The 18,807-nt window shown below is 35.2% G+C and overlaps 1 protein-coding gene and 1 pseudogene across 3 annotated transcripts in view; both read left to right on the top strand.

Annotated features, from left to right (window-relative positions):
* LOC136036490 (zinc finger protein 182-like) overlaps positions 1-18,807 on the top strand; it is a 187,099-nt gene that overhangs the window by 76,386 nt on the left and 91,906 nt on the right. The gene's annotated exons all lie outside the window — the stretch shown is intronic.
* LOC136036646 (cytochrome b-like) lies at positions 7,154-13,233 on the top strand (annotated as a pseudogene).

An 18,807-nucleotide genomic window follows, 5' to 3' on the forward strand; every position in this document is an offset into this window, starting at 1 on the left:
TAACTGTGTTTTTCTTTCGTTTTCTCTTCACTATCTTAAAAATAATAGTTGTAACCTTTACCGTTGTTGAAACAACCCTAAGAGGTGCTCCATTTACGTTCGGTTTAACTGTGTTTTTTTGTTTCCTTTTCAGTTTATTAAAAATAACAGTTGTAATTTTTACTGCTATTGGAGCACCGTGAAGAGGTGTTCCATTTACGCTTGGTCTAGCGACATTAAGACTTAAAACGAACAGAAACTACTTTGTATATGAAATGGGTTGTCCCATCCGCAATCCCTCGCTCTTTACGCTAAAGTTTGACTCTTTGCCACAATTCTACTTTTTAAAACAATTAAAAACTTTAACGTAAAGAGCGAGGGATTGCAGAGGGGACAACCCATTTCATATAGGGAGTAATTTCTGTTCGTTTTAAGTTTTAATGTCGCTTCTTACTTTTAGTTAAAAAAAATTCTAGAATCGCCTATACATAAAAAGCCAATACTGCCAGTGCAGCATTGTCATAAGAATTCCATTTTTAGTTTTGTTGAGTATTGGTCCAAGTTACTTTTTACTTCCAGGTATTTTTATCACAAACTATTTTATAAATTTCTCTTGTGACGAAATTTTTTTTCAAAATGAACCTGTTCATTTTATTTAGTTAAATAGGACAATAAAAACCAAGAGGGTTAATTTGACAGCTGGGTAATGAGCATAAATTTTGTTTTTCTTTCGCTATTCTTTTTTTTAATGTCTGAAATATAAGAAATTTAATTTAAGGGGGACGGGGATTTTTCTGTTGTGAAAGAGGTACATTTTGCATGGTTGTTATAAAATTAAAACGTGTTTTTAATGCAGGCAGGATGATTTTTTTGTATCACTCCTTCTGTTAACTATCCTAAGGCGTAGAAATTGCATAAAGACAAGTTTACATCTGTTATAATCTACATTAGTAATAAATATTTCTTTAATTTTGGTTTGAGTTTCATTTTCTTTTAAGATTAAATACATAATAATCAAATATATTATTAGTCATATAAATTGATCCCTTTACCAGGAATCCTTGTCGTTTAAATTTTAGTGTATTTTGTTTCATTTTGCTTTTTCATTGCTCTTCATTTCATTTTTGCATTTCATTTAAAGAGCAATTTCATTGCTCTTTTTATTTGAGAGTTTTTTTCTAAAAGTTTTTAAAAATAAATGTATTCCCACTAAAAATTTCCTGAAATATGTTCCCTGTCACTCAACAACCATTGATATTTTGGCATTCATCCCCCTCCTTCTGAAAAATTTTCTGCCGGCGCCCTTGCTGTTGACCCACTAAACACGAAAATACAGATCTTCGTTTGAGTACTCTGACTCCCCGAAAATATGATTGAAGAATTCGTAGTTTCGTTACACTAATAAAAATACTTGGACCTAAAAATCACCCCTTTAAAGAAAGATTCAAACATTGTTAGCTAAAAATAGGTAGTTGATCATTTCTTAACTTTTAGACATTAAAAAAAAATTCAGTAACGCAACCCAAAGTGTTATTTTCAAATCTCAAGTAATCTCCTTAAAAAACAAACTTTATTCAAAAGGACTAGTCCACAGCAGACAATCATTAAACATATACATACTAATTAGAGAAGGGGACAGGACCATTAAAAATCTAGGGGAACCTAACTCCTTAGCTTTTTTAAGACCCGACCTTCTTGCCACTTATGCACTACTGCATCACAATATAAATAATTTCTTTGGTCACACTGCCCTTTCATTTATAAATAAAACAAATGAAAGAATAGAAAGCGGTATAAAATTTCAATTAAGACAGTAGAAAGAAAAAAATTAATCATGATGGGCAGCACAATGGCAATGCCTAAGTAAAGATCAATGTGGACACAATGAATTATTTATTTATTGATTTACGCTTTTCAGACCAGGGCCCTTCGTATAAGATTTGTCGTAGAAACTTCGAAATGGGTTCAGTCAATTGGAAATTGAAAGTTCTAGTGCCTTTTTTAACAGTCAAATATAATTGGATGGGAACCAGCCCCCCACACCCTTCCATTCCCCAAACACATCCAACCAGAATTTTGAGATAGCCATTTTGTTCAACCTATTTGAAAGGTCCAGTAATTATGTCTGATAAATTAATTATAGAAAATAATATAATTCAAAATAAAACAAAATAGGAACGAATAAAAACAAGCCCAATCACAAAAGAACTACAAGATTAGCTGCAGAGAAGGCAGAGAACGAGCAAAAATTATTGCGCATATGAGGGGTTTACCTCCTCGTAATACATCGCTCTTTACGCTAAAGTATTTTTAGTAATTTCAACTATTTATTCAACGGTCTTTGTGATTCAAGGGTCATTCTTAAGGAATTGGGACGGAATTTAAAGCTTTAGCATAAAGAGCAAGGTATCGACGAGGGGTGAACCCCCTCATATACGCAATAAAAACATACGAATACATAAGTTCGTTACGTAAGTTAATTCGTAAATTACGTCTATTTTTTACTCATCAAAATGTTCGTAAAAAAATTATTAAAAGTTCTAGTTGCCTTTTAAGTAATCAAAAAATTGGAGGGCGACTCCCTCTCTCCTTTTTTCTCAAAATCTTGATTAAAACTATGAGAAAGCCATTTAGCCAATCTGCGCAGATTGCGCAGGAGTCATTCATCTGCGCAGAAGTCAAGTATTTCAGACTTCTGGGCTTGTGTGGGAGAAGGAAATGAGGTCCAGATACAGGTGAAATATTGATTAAAATCATCAGCAGTTGTGTAAGTTCCGTCAGGGTGGCTTATTTTTATGCTGTTATGAATGAACTTGCCAGTGATTTGCTTGACCGCTCTGTGTCATTTCCTGGGATTAGTGTGCCTAAGACTGTCCGAAAATTTCTCACGCCCGTAATCTTTCTTCGCACTTCTCGTGAGGGAGGTAATGTGATTTCGCAATTTTTTGGCATTTTACAAATCTTTTTTTTTGTCATTTATTAGACAAAATTTAAGAAGACATGAGCCATTCTTTAATTATTATTTCTTATTCGGCAAGAAACACTACAAGGTTTCACCAATAGTATTTTTTGTTTCAGGTATTCTTTTCTTTAAAAATACTTGTCAGTTAAATTCTTGTTTTAAATCAGTTATTTGACCCATGACAAACTAGATAATATAATGAGTTGTTCTACAAGTTTTTAAAGTAGATAGTAACTCCCCTCTTAATAGAAATTTTTTAAAAACTGGAGGTCACATTTATGTGCTTACCTATAGAGAGAAGGAAGGAGTAAGGGAACCTCAAGATTCAAATTTGTCCAGACAACCTCCAATCCTTGAAAAATTATAAGACAAAGACCCTCAAAATACATTTTGAGCTTTCAGAACCCACCCCAATCTCCCCCCTCCAACTTGGAGTTGTTTCGTAGGTATAAGATTTTGGTCCTATATTATACTGAGCAATCCGAATCATTAGAACTAAGTGTTTCAGTTCAAGGTTCTTTTGGCAGAATAATAAAAATTTCCGCCCCAAATAAAATGCCAATTTTTCAGGTGTGAAGTGAAATCACCCCCTTCCGCCAGCTAATCACTATTACGAAGAAATTACTATGATCTCTACATTTTAAAGTGGCAGAAAATGTATGCATTGGATTTAAGGTCCAAAGATCTGTAACCCCTTTAAAAGTGTCTCAATGATTTTAACTGGGCATGCAAAATAGGAACTGACCCCTCATAGAACAACTTATTTTTTTTCCATGCCCAACCCTTACTAGTAGTAATCCTAACTACTTCACTTGCCGGCTTTTTCTTAACTGATTTATTTTCTTATAAGCTTTTACATCGTTATTTACTTCATGGTCAAGCAATCGAAACGATTTTGACCGATATTCCTGCTGTTATCTTAGTAGTTGTTGCCCTTACTTTTATTCAACTTCTTTATTTAATTGATGAAATCTCCAATCCTGCTCTAACAATTAAGGTAACAAGACAGCAGTGATGCTTATCTTATGAGTATACTGATCTTGATAATCGTATACCAGTAACTTACAATCAAGCTATCCGTCAAAGGATTGCTTCAGATGACATTTTACATTCTTGGGCCATACCGTCTCTATCTATTAAGATGGATACGGTCCCGGGTCGACTTCATCAATCCAGACTTCTAGTAAATATACCCGGAGTATTTTATGGACAATTTACCGAAATGTGTGGATCTGGACATAGTTTTATACCTATTGTAATTGAAGCTGTAGGGGAGAGAGACTTTCTAAAGTAACTTGAGTTACAAATTTCATAGGGTGGCTGAAGGTCAAGCGGTAGCCTCTTAAGTTCGCTTATGGTAATTACCCCCTATGGGATAGAGACTTAGTTTAATAATAAATATAAGGTTGTCAATTTTAAGAAGCTGGCGGCAGTCTCTTATTCCCCAAATAATACCGCTCCCTTGAGTTATAATCTTTTTATCTCCATTGCCCTCCAATGAACTATTATGACTATAGTTTTTTTCTTTTATCAACCACATTCAGTCACTTCTTGTAAGAGATTCTCTAATCAGACTATTTCTTTGAATTGAAAATGATAGCGAATATCTTCTCAGTATTTAATCCAACTTCCTCTTTTGTATCCAACTGGTTAAGAATAATAACCCAACTCTCATTTATAGTGATAACTTTTTGATTAATCCCCTCACGACCTCAATTTTTGGCTAAGAGACTTCTGATAGGATTGAATCGGGAGATTTCTTTACTAATAGGACCGACTAGATTTGGTGCTAATATCCTAGTTATTGCCGCTTTCTTATTTATTTTGTTTAATAATTCTATTGGTTATTTCCCTATATTTTCACAGCTACTAGACATTTAGCGGTCACTATAAGACATGCAGTTCCTCTCTGGATCTCTTTCATCATATATGCTTGAGTTAAGGAGACTACAAACGCTTTAGCACATCTTTTACCTCTAGGAACACCAGCACCTCTGACAACTTTCGTAGTGGTAATTGAAATCATTTGAAATATGATTCAACCTCTTACGCTCTCTTTCCGACTTGCGGCCAATATGATATTCAGCTATCTTCCACTGACTCTCATAGGGCCTCAAGATACCATAGACATTGTTTATTTTACTACAACTGTAGTCTTTTAAGATGATTTAATTTTAACGGGACTTGTAAAATGATTTCATTCTTTTGATAGAATGTTCTTCTTTACAGGGTTGCTTACAATCATATTTGTCTCGTATCAATGGTGGCGAGATGTCTCAAGAGAAGCTACTTTCCAAGGATTGAATTCAGCGAAGGTTGTATTTGGATTACGATGAGGAATAATTTTGTTTATTATTTCTGAAATTTTCTTTTTTGTCTCTTTCCTTTGGGTATTTTTTCACAGAAGCCTATCGCCAAATATTGAAGTTGAGGCCTTGTGACCCCCAATTGGAGTAGAAGGATTTAATCCATTCCAAGTACCCCTACTTAATACAAGTATCCTTCTGGCTTTAGGGGTTACAGTAACTTGAGCCTACCATGCCTTAACAGAAAACAATTTTGATCAGTGTCTACAGAGATTCCTGATTACTTTGTTGTTGGGAATATACTTCTCATTTCTCCAAGGGTTGGAATATATAGAGGCCTCTTTCACTATTGCAGATAGAACATATGCATCTACATTCTTTATAACGAAAGGTTTTCATGGTTTACATATGCTTATTGGCACTATTTTTCTCATAATTTGTATTCTGCGCAATTCTAAATGCTACTTCTCCCCCCAACATCATTTCGGGTTTGAGGCTGCAGCTTGATACTGAAACTTTGTTGACGTTGTATAGTTGTTTCTTTATCTTTCTATCTACTGATGAGGAGAAAAAATCCTTCTAGTATAAATGTTATACTTGACTTCCAATCGAGGGATCCTGTTAGGGAAAGATAATTATTTTAGTTTGTTTAAGAACTTTTATGCTTGTTTTTATTATGCTGACCCTTGGGGTGTTTATTAATAAAAAAAGTGTCTCTAGATCGTGAAAAAAATTCCCAATTTGACTGTGGATTTGATCCTTTAAATTCCTCTCGTCCCCCCTTTTCTATTCGGTTTTTGTTATTACTCTAATTTTCTTATTTTGATGCAGAAATTACCCTGCTCCTACCTATAGTATTTTTGAATATATCCTACTCAAGAACCTACTTGGTTATCTCCTTTTCTTTTATCCTTGTTGCAGGGATATTTTTTCCTGCAGCAAGTGAAAGGAGGGTGCCCACAGATGAATTAAATAATTGTTATGTTTATTGGAGGCTAGTTTATTTAGGAGAATACTTTAATCAGAACATTGGGTTTGCATCCTAGAGGAGGGGATATCCCTTCTCTCAGAGTGAGAATTGATGTTATCAAATCCAGTTACGACCTGAATTTAGGCCTCTTGGCCCCTAGTCTTTAACATAAGCTAACTAATAGCGCTTCATTATTAATGAAGAGGAAGGGGTAGCCCCTATTAAGAGGCAGATTGAAGGATGGGAGCTGCTAACTCTTCAACCGGGTAGTTAAATTCTACTCACTACCTATTTACGAAGCATATTTAATACAATGCATTTTCAATGCATAGATAGACAGATGTCTCTTAGATATTTCAAGGAATAATCCACCCCAACATCTTCAGTGTTGTGCTCTTATTAAGTTATATATAAAAAAATAGTGTTAACAATAAAGAAGATAGAATGATCACCTTATATGGGGAGGAAGTTAAAAACAAAAATAGAAATCAGCCCCCACGAAATGTTTTGATAGATTAGTGAAGGTCCTGCTTCCTCTACCAAGCTGCAATCATCGTCTTAGTAGAGAAATACAACCATAGCTAAGGGTATAAAGCTTTTCCGTCCTGTAATGGATGGTAAAAATAATATTCTAATTAGACAGTGTCTTAGACCTAAGCTGAGGGATTTGATAAAGTAGAGTAGGACGACCCCTATTCTTATAAGAGAACGAGAAGAATCTTATCGGATGCACCTAAGATGATTCTTGCATCCCCCAGAAAGCACCGATACAAATTTTATCCTCCTATAACGATCCCCCAGTAAAGGATAAAAAGGGGGGGTTAGATAATCGCCTTCTTCGTCCTTGTACTGACAGCTTAGATTATAGTTATGGGAGCATAAGCATATTATTGCGATTCGGGAAGATAAGTTCTTGTCAAAAGACATGAGGCTAATATGACCAAGCTGGGAATCAATAGGCCTAGGTCCTCTGAAGATTCAATAATTAGATCTTTTGAAAAGAAACCCGATAAAAACGGGAATCCCATCAGTAGTAAGGAACAGACTGAGATGATATAGCTAGTGTAAGGAAGTATTTTAGATACCCCTCGCTTATATAATAAGAAGAATGAATTATAACTTGAGAAGAAATCATAAGCACTAGAAAGATGAATGATAGTCCTAATCAATCTAAACAGACTTGATAATTCAATTGCAAGAAGGATATTTTAGTAAGTAAATTTCATTCAATAAAAACATGTAGAATGAACTACAAACAGCCGTTACTCCGATAATTAATAAAATGCAACCTGATACGAAATATAACAATACTGTTAGAGATGATTCTCCTATAGTTCCACAAACTAATATTCATTTTAAACTATAACGGTAGACGAGAATTAAAGTTAATAGAGGGATGAAGTAGGCACTTCCGACTAGGTATTCCTTTAAACTGAATTCTAATCAGCTAAAAATATATAGACTTTCCCAATGGCTGGTGCTGCAGTACAACTAAATACAATAACAAGATGAGAAAAAACATAAGGCTCCGGAAAGGACTACTACCATTCAATCTAACCTGAATACCCCGATAAAAAAGTATATCTCGGAAAAAAAGTTGAATTATGAGGGGAGTCCTATATTGAAAAAACTATTACCGAGCCATCAAAAATAATAGATATGGAAAAAGAGAAATTGTTCTGCGGGCGAGAAAGAATCTGTGACTTTAAACACGTACATATAATAGATAGCTTAAATAAAATATTCCGGAAGAACAGATCCCGTGAGACACCATCATTGAAATTGATCTTGAATTCTTGTAGGTGCAGGATATGAGTATACCCAAAATGACAAACGATATATGAGCTACAGAAGAATAAGCAATTTACGGCTTAACATCGGATTGCCTGAAGCAAATCAAGCAGCAAATGATTCCGCCTACTAAACAGACCCCTAATTTTAGGCCATAGCCCCCTAATTTTAGGAGGCTGGCAGCTAACACTATGAATCCTGTAACTAGGGCTTCTACATGAGCCTTGGGTAGCCAAATATGTGCAAAGTAAACTGGAATTTCACTAAAAATGGAAGAATGGCCAAAGAAAAGATCATCTTGTCTGTAAAATTTCCCCAAAATCCAAAGAAAGAGGATGAATACAGACCCGTATGAGCAATGATGATAAAAAGAAGAGGTAAAGAGGAAAAATTTCCCCAAAATCCAAAGAAAGAGGATGAATACAGACCTGTATGAGCAATGATGATAAAAAGAAGAGGTAAAGATGACAACAGAGTATAAAATAAGAAATAATAAGAAGCAGGAAGCCGCTCTGGCTGATGACCTCACCCGAGAATTAAGATGGTTGTAGGAATTAAAGAGTACTCGAAAGTAAAACATTTCAAAATAAGGATGAAACCTTTTTATTGACAGTGAACAAATATAAAATTTAACTGGATATTTCGAACACTTATACAGTATTCATTATCAGCAGTAAAACCAAAAGACATGAATAAAACCAAACAAAATTTATACCTAATAAACTAATTACATATAGTTTGTTGTTTTTATTGTTTTCAATGCAACAGCGGAAACCAGTCTCTTTGACCTTTGAGTTTCGGTTCATTAGATTTATCTGCCATATTAATTGAACGGATGTCATAGCTTTTAGGTGAAGTGATATTTGAAATCAGTAAATTATCATAAATTGAATTCAATCCAAATTCACCAGTATCTTTGTTTATGGAATTATTCTTGAATACAATTTTTTAAATTTCGATTGTTTCGCTGAAAATTTGCTTTAATCCCTGGGCCCTAGAAATCAAAGAAACATTTTCAAACAAAATAAAAAGATTTGGAAAATTATAGATATTCCGAGAGGGCCGACGTGAAATCTTCAGGTTTAGTATTTTGCTTTAAAGACGACAAAATAGAATTATCATGTTGTAGCAATCTCATTTTTTAATTCTGGTTAGTACTTCCCACATAAAAAGCTTCCACAAGTACATGGGATTTTATAAGCCCCACTTTGTTGCTCTACGGAAGTTTGATCCTTTCCAAAATTTAAAAAACTAGCCAAAGTATTACTGCCTCTTAGAGCTACCTTTAAGCCATTATTTTGTAAAATTCTCTTAAGCTTTTCACCCAACCCTGGATCATATGGTAGAGAACAAAAAATATCTTTATTTTCTGTTGTTTCCAGAATATTGTCGGAAAATTCTAGAAATTTAGAAATTTAGAATTTTTGTAGAAAATTGTACATTTAGGCACTTTTAAAGGAAGAAAGTTCGAACGAGGTGTACAATTCAAAACTTTAAATCATCTGATTAAAGATAATAGGAGAAAAAGAACTCTATTAGTAAAAGATAAACTTTTCACGGAAAATGTTTTATCAAAAAAGGTGAGTGCAAGTGATTTTTGTTTCATTCAACAAACCGCAAGAAATCATTTCAATCATGACTTTCACCTTTCCAGAGAAAGATTAGTTAAAAAAATTGCAAAATTATCTGGAAATAAAGCCGTAATGCCTTTCTCAACTCTTAGACCACGTGTAATTAATTTTTCATCAAGGACCTTAACGTTACAAGAAAAGTCTGTATTAGGAAAAGGTCCAAATTTTGCTTTAGAAATATTAAAGTCCCAGTAGAAGAAATTATCTCTTCAATAGAATCATCTTTATATTGAAACCCCATCCTTATCAAAGATGTTAGCCTAGTTAGAGCTTCTACAGTTAAAACCCTGTCAAAGTTTGCTTTAAAACCAGAAGTCCCTAATAATTCTATCAATGACATAAAGATTCTTAATAATTTAAGAAGTGATGAATCTATTATTATTAAAAAAGCAGACAAGGGTAGCACTTTAGTGGTAATGGACACCAAGAGCTACGATTCAAAATTAAACATTCTACTGAAAGATGAAAAAACGTACAAAAAAGTTTATTTTGACCCGACGAACTCATACACAAAGAAGTTTAAGAATGAGTTAAAGAGTTTGAAGGAAGAAGGGAAGATTACACCTCAACCTTTCTACAAATTCTTACCAAGAAGTTCTTTATGCCCTAAATTATATGGACCTCCTAAGATACATTTTGGGGAGGTGATTTGAAATTTACCATTGAATTAGAAGAGGATAATAAACTTCCTTTTCTGGATGTTCTTCATTTAAAAAATGAAAATAGTCTGGATTTTAAGATTTACAGAAAACCTACGAAACAATAACAGATATTTGTCGTTTTTCTCTGGTCAAGCTCGCCAAGTAAAATTTGGTTTAATGATATCCTTAACTGACCGCATTTTTAGAATTGGCTCTCCAAAATTCATTGAGGAGGAATTATTGTTGTTAAAAGAGATTTTAATAAGTAATCATTATACAGGTTTGTTAATTGAACAGACTTTTTCAAAAAGAAAGAAACAATTTCTAGAATTTTCTGATGAAGGAGAGACCCGGCTCAATAGAAAACGAAACTCTAAAAAACGGAATTTTGATGCTAAAAGATACATCAAAAGAATTGAATTTTCATGTTGATTCTAAATATATAAGTTTCATTAAATTTAGTCTTTGTCATCAAAAGTTACGAGCCTGAGAAAATTTGCCCTATTTTGGAAAATAGGGGAAAACATCCCCTAAAAGTCCTAGAATCTTAAAGAAAATCACACCATCTCATTCGGCGTATCAGAGAACCCTACGGCCAAAATTTCATTGTCCTATCTACAAAAATGTGGAATTTCGTGTTTTTTGCCAAAAGACAAATCACGGGTGCGTGTTTATTTATTTGTTGTTTTTTTTTCCCTGGGGTAATCGTATCTACCAAGTGGTCTTAGAGTGTCACAAGAGGGCTCGTTCTAACGGAAATAAAAAGTTCTAGTGCCCTTTTTAAGTGACCAAAATATTGGAAGGCACCTACACCCCCTCCCACACTCATTTTTTTCCCAAAAACAACGGATCAAAATTTTGAGATTGCCATTTTGTTCTGCATAGTCGAAAACCATAATAACTATGTCTTTGGTAATGACTTACTCCCCCCACAATCCCTGGAGGAGGGGCTGCAAGTTACAAACTTTTACCAGTGTTAACATATAGTAATGGTTATTGGGAAGTGTACAGACTTTTTCAGGGGGACTTTTTAGGTTTGGGGATGAGGTTGAGTGGAGAGGGCTATGTGGGAGGAACTTTCCTTGAAGGAAAATGTCATGCTTTTAATTTTTATTTGTTTTGGCTTTTAATTTTTAATTGTTCGGCTTTTAATTGTTTTAAAAAGTAGAATTGTGGCAAAGAGTCAAACTTTAGCGTAAAGAGCGAAGGATTTTAGAGGGGACAACCCATTTCATATACGGAGTAATTTCTGTTCGTTTTAAGTTTTAATGTCGCTCCTTACTTTCAGTTAAAAAAACTAGTTTTTTTTTAAAGAGCAAGAAATTGTGGAGGGGAAAACCGATTGCATACAGGGAGTAATTTCTGGTCGTTTTTAAGTTTTAATGTCGCTCCTTACTTTCAGTTACAAAAACTAGTTTTTTTTTATTTAATTCATCCAAACTCTATTATTTTTCATTATGCTTAAAAATATTTCCTTGTGAATTCCCTAATTCTTTTTTTGATCTTTTTGGGTGGAATTCTGGTAATATTTATTTATGTATCTTAACTCAGAGCTGACGAGAAGTTTGCTATTGAGTTGACTTCATTCATATGAGTTCCTCCGACAATTATCTTCTCTTTCTCGGTTTTGGTTAGAAATGATATATTTACAAGCTCTTCTTCGGGGTATCTCTATCCTGCTGACCTCATGTTCATTAATTTTAATGTTAATAAACTTACTCTATTAGCCTTTTCATTTGTAGTAGTGTATTTATTTCTGGCCCTCCGTCTGGTTATTGACTTTTTAAACAGCAATAAGAAGCCCCTACGGTCGATGGTTTAATGCCCCCGTGATTTAAAAAAATAAAAAGTTATCTTTACCAAAGACCCAGCCTACCCTCAAGATTATTAATTCTGCCTTAGTAGACCTGCCTGTACCTGCTAACATTTCAATTTGGTGGAACTTTGGCTTCCTCCGAGGTCTAAGCCTGATGATCCAAATCGTTACTGGACTATTCTTAGCCATGCATTACACAGCAAGAGTAGACTTAGCTTTTTCCGGAGTTGCTCATATTTGCCGAGATATAAACTAAGGTTAACTGCTTCACACTATTCATCCCAGCGGTGCCTCCTTTTTCTTTATTTGCTTTTATTTTCCTATTGGTAGAGGAATATATTATGGCTCTTTTCATTACTTTGAGACATGAATGACTGGAATCGCTCTCTTATTCCTTGCAATAGCCGCTGCTTTTTTAGGATATGTCCTTCCATGAGGTCAGATGTCCTTTTGGGGAGTTACTAATATTACGAACCTAGTATCTGCGCACCATATTTCGGTAATGATGTAGTGCAATGATTTTGGGGTGGATTTGTTGTTGATAATCCTACTCTAACGTGATTTTTCATTTTTCATTTCTTAATCCCCTTTCTAATAGCCGGTTTAACAATAATTCACCTTTAATCCCTTCGTCAAAGAGGCTCTAGTAATCCTCTTGGGATTAACCCCGACCTAGACAAGTTACCATTACTCTCTTATTTTACTATTAAGGATACCGTGGGATTTATAGTGCTTATCTTTTTACTTGTAGCTCTATCCCTAACTTTATCTTCTAGTTACCCAAGCCCAAATCCAGCCAGAAGAATATCTTCTGTTTGCATATTCTATCCTACGGTCTATTCCTAATAAATTAGGAGGGATAATTGCTCTTGTCTCTTCTATCCTCATTCTTGTGTGCCTTTCCTTTACATTTATGCCGAAGTTCCAAGGTCTTGAGTTCTATTCTATCGCTCAACCCATATTTTGATCATGAGTATCCGTATTCTTACTTTTCACATAGATTGGGGCACGACCCGTAGAAGATCCTTATATTTTTCTATGCCAAGTTCTCATGTGTGTGCACTTCTCTTATTTTGTGTTTACTCTAATTATTATTAATATGAACGACAAGATTGTGTAGTGAGACACCTTGGCCGAATGAAGGAAGATTTGTTTAGTGAGGAAGAATTAGCGACAGTACTAGAAGGATTAAAAAATAATAAGGCCCCAGGTGCTGATAGTATGATTAATGAGTTCCTTAAATATGGTGGCTCTGAGGTTAGGAATAAGCTACTGAAGATTATGAACATGATTTTTGAAAAAGGGGAAGTACCCAATGATTTTAGGAAAACCTTAATTAAACCACTGTGTAAGAAAGGTGACAAGAGTGAATGTCAGAATTATCGAGGCATTAGTCTGGTCTCTGTAGGTAGCAAATTACTGAGTAATATGATACTTTTTAGACTGAGACATGCTGTAGACAAAGTTTTAAGGGAAGAACAATGCGGTTTTAGAAAAGGTAGAGGATGTGTCGACCATGTTTTCACTCTTAGGTTAATAATTGAGAAGTCCCTTCGTTGTCAAACACCTTTGGTCCTTAGTTTTATCGATTATGAGCAAGCTTTCGATTCTGTTGATAGAACAGCGTTAACAAAGGTCTTATCGTTATATGGTATACCAGAAAAATACATTAAAGTGATTTGCGCTATGTACGAGAATAATACTGCTGCGGTTAAGGTAGGAAATGAGGTTAGCAACTGGTTTTGTATTAAATCAGGAGTTAAGCAGGGTTGTGTTCTATCCCCCTTTATATGGATCATTTTGATGGACTTCGTCTTAAGGAGCACAGGAAAGGCAATTGGAGACCATGGAATCAAATGGGGAGGAAGAACGCTCCTGGACTTAGATTATGCTGATGATTTAAGCATATTAGATGAAAGTGTGAGCAAAATGAATGAATTTTTAGAGGTTTTACGAGTTCAGGGTGCTAAAATAGGCTTGAAAATTAATGTTAAGAAGACTAAGTCACTAAGGTTAGGAATAAGTGAAGATGAACAGGTGACCTTAGGTAACGAAAAAATTGATCAGGTTGGGAGCTTCAGTTACCTTGGTAGTATTATTAGTAAAGATGGTGGGAGCAGTGAAGATGTTAAAAGTAGAATAGCTAAAGCTCAGGGTGTTTTTTCACAGTTAAAAAAAGTTTGGAAGAATAGAAAGATAAGCCTACAAACCAAGATTAGAATATTGGAAGCTACAGTGATGACAGTGGTCAAATATGGATCTGAAGCATGGACACTCCGAAAAGCAGATGAAAATTTACTAGATGTTTTCCAGAGAAATTGCCTACGCATTGTTCTGGGTACCCGGCTGACTGACCGTATTTCAAACAGTAGGTTGTACGAAAAGTGTGGTTCAATCCCGCTTTCTGGGGCTATAATGAAAGAAAGGTTGAGATGGCTAGGCCACGTTCTACGGATGAAGGATGACAGATTACCGAAGATTGTCCTTTTTGGCCAACCGTCTGGGGCTACACGGAATGCAGGTCGTCCTTGTCTGGGTTGGGAGGATGTCATAAATAAGGATTTAAAGGAAATGGGAACTTCCTGGGAGGGTGTAAAGAGGGAGGCTTTAAATAGATTAGGTTGGAGGAGGAGCGTGCGTAGCTGTGTTGGCCTCAGGCGGCTTGGCGCTGCAGTGAGTTATTAGTAGTAGTAGTAGTAGTTGGCCGATTAAAGCATCTGTTTTGAAAGAAGGATAAGGTTGATTATACAACTAGGGGTCTTTATTATTAGCCCCCTTGAGAGAGACTTCAATAGAGACACAGAAATATAAGAGATACCGGCAGAAGGCTTTTTCATCGTAAGTATTTTAGTTTATCGTAGCGGTAGCGAGGGTAGGATCTGCGTCTCCAAAGATAGAAGTACACCACTAAGTAAAATATCAAAAAGCTTTTCCTCCCGAATACTACACTTAATAGAAGAGATATGAAAAGAATGCTAGCATATTCAGATAATATAGTTAAAGCAAAGCCGACCCCTAGGTACTCTGTGTTAAACCCCGACAATAATTCAGACCCTCCCTCAGCTAAATTGAATGGGGTGGGGTTTGTCTCTGCCAGAATTGTAATGAACCAGCACAATCCTAGAGGGAAACATAAATATAGGGGTCACCTTAAATACGAGGACTTAGCTACATACCCCACTAGATCGAGCCTTTTGACTAACATTAAAGGAGAGAGAATAATGATAATTAGAGCTACTTCATAAGAAATAGTCCGCACCCCCGCGTGAATTCTTCCTAGCCAGGAATACTTCGAGTTAGAAGATCAACCTTCCACTATGATACTGTATGCTCCCACTCTCATTGCGCAAATGACTAGAAGGAATTATAAATTGAATTTCTGGCCGTAAAATATGAATGGGAATAAGGTCCATAGGAAGAATGAGAGGAATAGGCTAAACACAGGAGCAACGAAATAGGATATGAAGTTGGAAACAAGGGGAAGTGAAACTTCCATACAAAATAGTTTTATACTGTCAGAGAAAGGCTGTAAGATTCCTAAAAAACCGACTTTGTTTGGGCCTTTACGTAATTGAATGTACCCCAAAATCTTTCGTTTTAATAGTGTTAAAAAAGGAACTGAGATTAAAACCATAACTACTTGTAGAAAAATAAAAGAGATCATTTTAGCTAGTGCTATCAACTAAGGACTCCTTATAAATAGATCCTAAATCTAACACTTTTATCTGCCAAGTTGACGTAAAATCTCAAGTGGTCTTTTCGTACTATCATGAGTGAATTTGCCTTGGGGGTAAAAACTAACCTGAATTACGCCGGTCTGAACTCAGATTGTTTAGGGGTTTAATAGTCGAACAGACTACCTTTCTAGGCTGCTACACCGAGCAGGGTCCCTGAACCAATATCGAGGTCGCAAACTCTTTTGTCGATTTGAACTCTCAAAGGAATTACGCTGTTATCCCTAAGGTAACTTGGTCTTTATTCATCTAAGAATAAATGGTCATTTATCGATGTATTTCTACTGTGACTGTTTATTCTACTCTCACCGTCACCAAAACCAAACATTGTTTTCTTGTATCTAGTTACTTACCGTAAGACAGAAGGATTAAATGTAAAGATCTAAAGGGTCTTATCACCCTCCATGTACACTTAAGCTTTTTCACTTAAAAAGTAACTTCAATATAATCGAAGAGACAAGCCATCTCTCGTCAAGCCATTCCTTCCAGCCTCAAATCAAAAAGCTAGTGATTATGCTACCTTCGCATGGTCAGTATACCATGGCCCTTCAATTCATCAGCAGGCAGGCCCAAACTTCTACAATTGGGAGTCGATGTCTTTGTTAAACAGGTGGAGATGAGTTTTGCCCAATTCCTTTCGGATTTTTAAAATGAATTATTTCAAATATGTTTTTATTTTTACTGATTCTATCATTATAGTTGCTAAATTTCTTTATTTAGCACCGGCTAGTCTGAATTAATTATTTTGAAATTAAATTGAAATTAAATTTGAAATTGAAATGGGCATTTGGGTTCGTATTCTTATTTACTGTAGGGGGAATAAAGGAGTTGTACTATCAAACTCCAGAACTTATACTGTTCTCCAAGATACCTATTATGTGGTCACCCATTTTCACTACGTTCTGTCAATGGGTAATGTCTTTGCTATTATAGCAGGATTTGTTCATTGATATCCTTTAATAACAGGGTTGAGAATGAATTAACTCCTTCTGAAGGTGCATTTATTTATCATATTGTTAGGGGTGATTTTAAATTTTCTCCCTCAACATTTCATAAGTCTCGCCGGAATACCACGTCGTTAAGCAGATTATCCCGATACATTTGGGTCATGAAATATAATTTCTTCATTAGGGAGAGTTATGTCTATAGTTGCCACACTCAAGTTTATCTTTTGTATCTGAGAGTCCATGATCACCAAACGAATTAATGTTTTTTCGCTTAATCTAAGATCAGTTGTGAAGTGAAATCACCCCCATCCACCCGCTGATCACTCTTACGAAGAAATTACTATGATCTCTACATTTTAAAGTGACAGAAAATGTATGTATTTGATTTAAGCTCCAAAGATGGGTAATCCCTTTAAAAGTGTCTTAATGATTTCAACTGGGTTTACAAAATGGGAACTCACCCCTCACAGAAAAACTTATTTTTTTCCTTGACCTTGCCCTACTATTAGTAATCCTAATTACTTCACTTGTCGACTTTTTCTTACCTGCTTTATTTTCTTCTAAGTTTCTACATCGTTATTAACTTGACGGTCAAGCAATCGAGACGATTTGGACTGTTATTCCTGCTGTTATCTTAGTAGCTATTGCCCTTCTTTGTATTCGACTTCTTTATTTAATTGATGAAATCCACAATCCTAATCTAACAATTAAGGTAACAAGACACCAGTGATACTTATCTTATGAGTATACTGATCTTGATGTAGATAATTGTATACCGGTACCTTACAATCAAGCTATCCCTCTAATGATTACTTCAGATGACGTCTTACATTCTTGGGCCAAACCGTCTCTAGGCATTAAGATGGATGCGGTCCCGGATGGACTGCGGAGTATTTTATGGACAATGTACTGACATTTGTGGATCTGGACATAGTTTTATAGCTATTGTAATTGAAGCTGTAGGGGAGAGACACTTTCTAAAGTAACTTGAGTTATAAATTTCATAGGGTGGCTAAAGGTCAAGCGGTAGCCTCTTAAACTCTCTTATGGTAATTACCCCCCATGGGATAGAGACTTGGTTTAATAATAAATATAAGGTTGTCAATTTTAAGAAGCCAGTGGCAGTCTCCTATTCCCCAAATAATACCGCTCCCTTGAGTTATAATCTTTTTTATCTCCATAGCCCTCCTATGAACTATTATAACTATAGTTTTTTTTTTCCTTTATCAACCACATTCAGTCCCTTCTTGTAAGAGATTCTCTAATCAGACTATTTATTTGAATTGAAAATGATAGCCAATATCTTTTCAGTATTTGATCCGACTTCCTCTTTTTTATCCAACTGGTTAAGAATAATAACCCCACTCTTATTTATAGTGATATATTTTTGATTAATCCCCTCACGACCTCAATTTTTGGCTAAGAGAGTTCTGATAGGATTGAATCGGGAGATGTCTTTACTTATAGGACCAACTAGATTTGGTGCTAATATCCTAGTTATTGCCCTTTTCTTATTTATTTTGTTTAATAAATTTATTGGTTTATTTCCCTATATTTTCACTGCTACTAGACATTTAACGGTCACTATAAGACATGCAGTTCCTCTCTGGATCTCTTTCATCATATATGCTTGAGTTAAGGAGACTACAAACGCTTTAGCCCATCTTGTAAATCTAGGAACAACAGCAGCTCTGATACCATTCATAGTGGTGATTGAAATCATTAGAAATATGATTCGACCTATTAAGCTCTCTTCCGACTTGCAGCCAAAATGACTGCCGGACATCTCCTACTAACTCTCTTAGGGGTTCAAGGTACCATAGAAAATGTTTATATTACTGCAATTGCAGTCTTTTTACAGATTGTCTTATTGATACTAGAATTTTCTTTGGCTATTATTCAATCTTATGTATTTATGACTCTATTAACTCTTTACATGAGTTATTGGAGTACTTACTCTTTATGCTTGAGTTAAGGAGACTACAAACGCTTTAGCACATCTTGTACCTCTAGGAACACCAGCACCTCTG

Source organism: Artemia franciscana, chromosome 15 (genome assembly GCF_032884065.1).
Source record: "Artemia franciscana chromosome 15, ASM3288406v1, whole genome shotgun sequence".
Lineage (NCBI taxonomy): Eukaryota > Metazoa > Arthropoda > Branchiopoda > Anostraca > Artemiidae > Artemia > Artemia franciscana.